At 37.4% G+C, this 2016-nt stretch overlaps 1 non-coding gene across 1 annotated transcript; it reads left to right on the top strand.

Annotated features, from left to right (window-relative positions):
- The first annotated feature begins 678 nt into the window (after positions 1-678).
- On the top strand, positions 679-786 carry LOC133317377 (small nucleolar RNA R71). The gene has a single exon (XR_009752302.1). It is a non-coding gene; the product is annotated as a small nucleolar RNA R71 (small nucleolar RNA).
- The last annotated feature ends 1230 nt before the right edge of the window (positions 787-2016 follow it).

Below are 2016 nucleotides of genomic sequence, written 5' to 3'. Positions count from 1 at the left end.
TTTTCCAACTTAGGCCCATTATGCCTTATTGGGCCCAAAACACAAATGCTAGAATTCAAGACAACTTAAGGTGTTTATGTGCGACCCATCAGGCCCAACATAACCACTGACATAAATGGGCTTGGGCCCATTAGGCCCAATCCATATAATGACAACGCAAAGCAATAACAATGCTTTGTTGTCCCAGAGCTAGTTGAGTTCATCAAATGGTTAACCGTTATACCTATTTGGTTACAGTGTGAATTATCCTTTCGTCTCGGTTATCCATCCCATTGACCTAGGTCAAGGAAAACGTATCAACTCCTGCGGTCTAGGGTTAGCTTTTGCCGAAACAGGGAATCTTCATTTACGGACTCTAAAGAACAGGCCATCTCATGACTCCTTTACTATGCATAGATTCCCGAGTCCCGTAAATGTCATCCCGATTTCACCGGTCCACGGATAACCTAATCTCTCACAGAGATTGTCGAATTCCTTTAGCTTGTCACACTAGCCCTGAGTCCTTAGGGCATGCCCAAGAGTATACCTACGAGTCTCCATGTTTCAGGCCGACAAGATATACAATCAAAGCAAGCCTTCCAGAGCACAGGTCTATACGACAACGTCAGGTTTAGAGAAAGACACACCCAAATAATAAGAGACATTACCTATTGATACAATCTGTGAGATTTTCTTGTAGTGTCTCTTTGTGGGTCAGTTCAGTGCGAGCCCCTTGAACCTTTCCCATGCTTCATGTAAAGATTCATTCTCCTTTTGTTCAAAAGAAGTGATATCCGCTTTGAGCTTTGCCATCTTTGAAGATGAGAAAAATCGAGCTAAGAACTTGGTCGCCAAGTCATTCCAGTTGGTGATGCTTCCTTGAGGCAATGACCGCAACCAATCTCTTACTTCTTCTTTAAGTGAACATGGGAAGAGCCTGAGTAAGATGGCGTCACGAGAGACTCCATTCATCTTCAACGTGTCATAGAAAAGCAGAAAATTTTCAAGATAAATGCAGGGGTCTTCTGTGCTTCCTTCGGCAAACTGATCTTTTTAAATCAGTTTCAACAATGAGGGCTTGAGCTCAAAATTGTTAGCATCCACGTTTGGTCTAACAATACTCGTCGTCTGCGAAACTCGAGCTGGAGTTATGAAATCTCATAAGGTTCTTGGAATATTCTGAATTCGATCATTGTCAGCCATGGCTTCTTCCTTAGGTTCCGTCGAGCTTGAAGCTTCTTTTTCTTTTCTTTCTATTGAACTTTTTCTGAGCCTTCTAGTTGTCCTCTCAATCACTGGGTCGAATTGCAAGGATTTTGGATCAACAACACCTCGCATAAACCAGAAAATAGAATAATTCAATAAAAACTAAATAAATGAAAAAAATAAACAAAAATAAATAACAAAAAATTAAAAATAATAAATAAATAAATAAACAAAACAAATAATAATAATAATAATAAAATAAATTATATAAATATAGAAAATTTAAATTGCAGAAAAATAAAAAGCCCAATCTAGATTGCTTTTAGCTTCTTCTAATGTTGAAGGATCCAATCGCCGGTAACGGCGCCAAAAACTTGTTGCGCTTGGGCAAGTGCACTGGTCGTAAAAGTAATAAAAGTGTACTGAGTAGTAGATCGTTCCTACGAGCATTGGTTTTCATGCACTTGTTCGCTAACAACAATTTAGTTGGACAATTGAATTTGAGATGAAAAAAATTGAAATTAAAAACAAGCAATAACATGTAATTTCAGAATTTAAAGCAAACGAAGGAAAAAAATTTGGTTTTGAAAATCAAGAAAGAACGTAGTTAAGGTTTTGATTTCCCCCAATATCCTTCTTATTCCATGGATTAAACAATCAAATAAATGCCCTTAATATAATACCAATCGATTCCTCTAAAGTAATTAAGGTTCAATCCCTTGTTACCTTAATTCTATATAATCTTGAAAGAATCCTAGTTCCACGGTTGTTCCCCTAGATAACTACATTAACAACAAGAATCTAAAGATTACATAATTACCCTATGTCTAT

The sequence above is a fragment of the Gastrolobium bilobum genome, unplaced genomic scaffold, assembly GCF_033153095.1.
Source record: "Gastrolobium bilobum isolate Gb01-03AN ecotype WA unplaced genomic scaffold, APGP_CSIRO_Gbil_v1 utg24797, whole genome shotgun sequence".
Taxonomy (NCBI): Eukaryota; Viridiplantae; Streptophyta; class Magnoliopsida; order Fabales; family Fabaceae; genus Gastrolobium; species Gastrolobium bilobum.
Note: the sequence above shows the minus strand (reverse complement) of the source record. Positions and strands in the feature narration are given on the sequence as shown.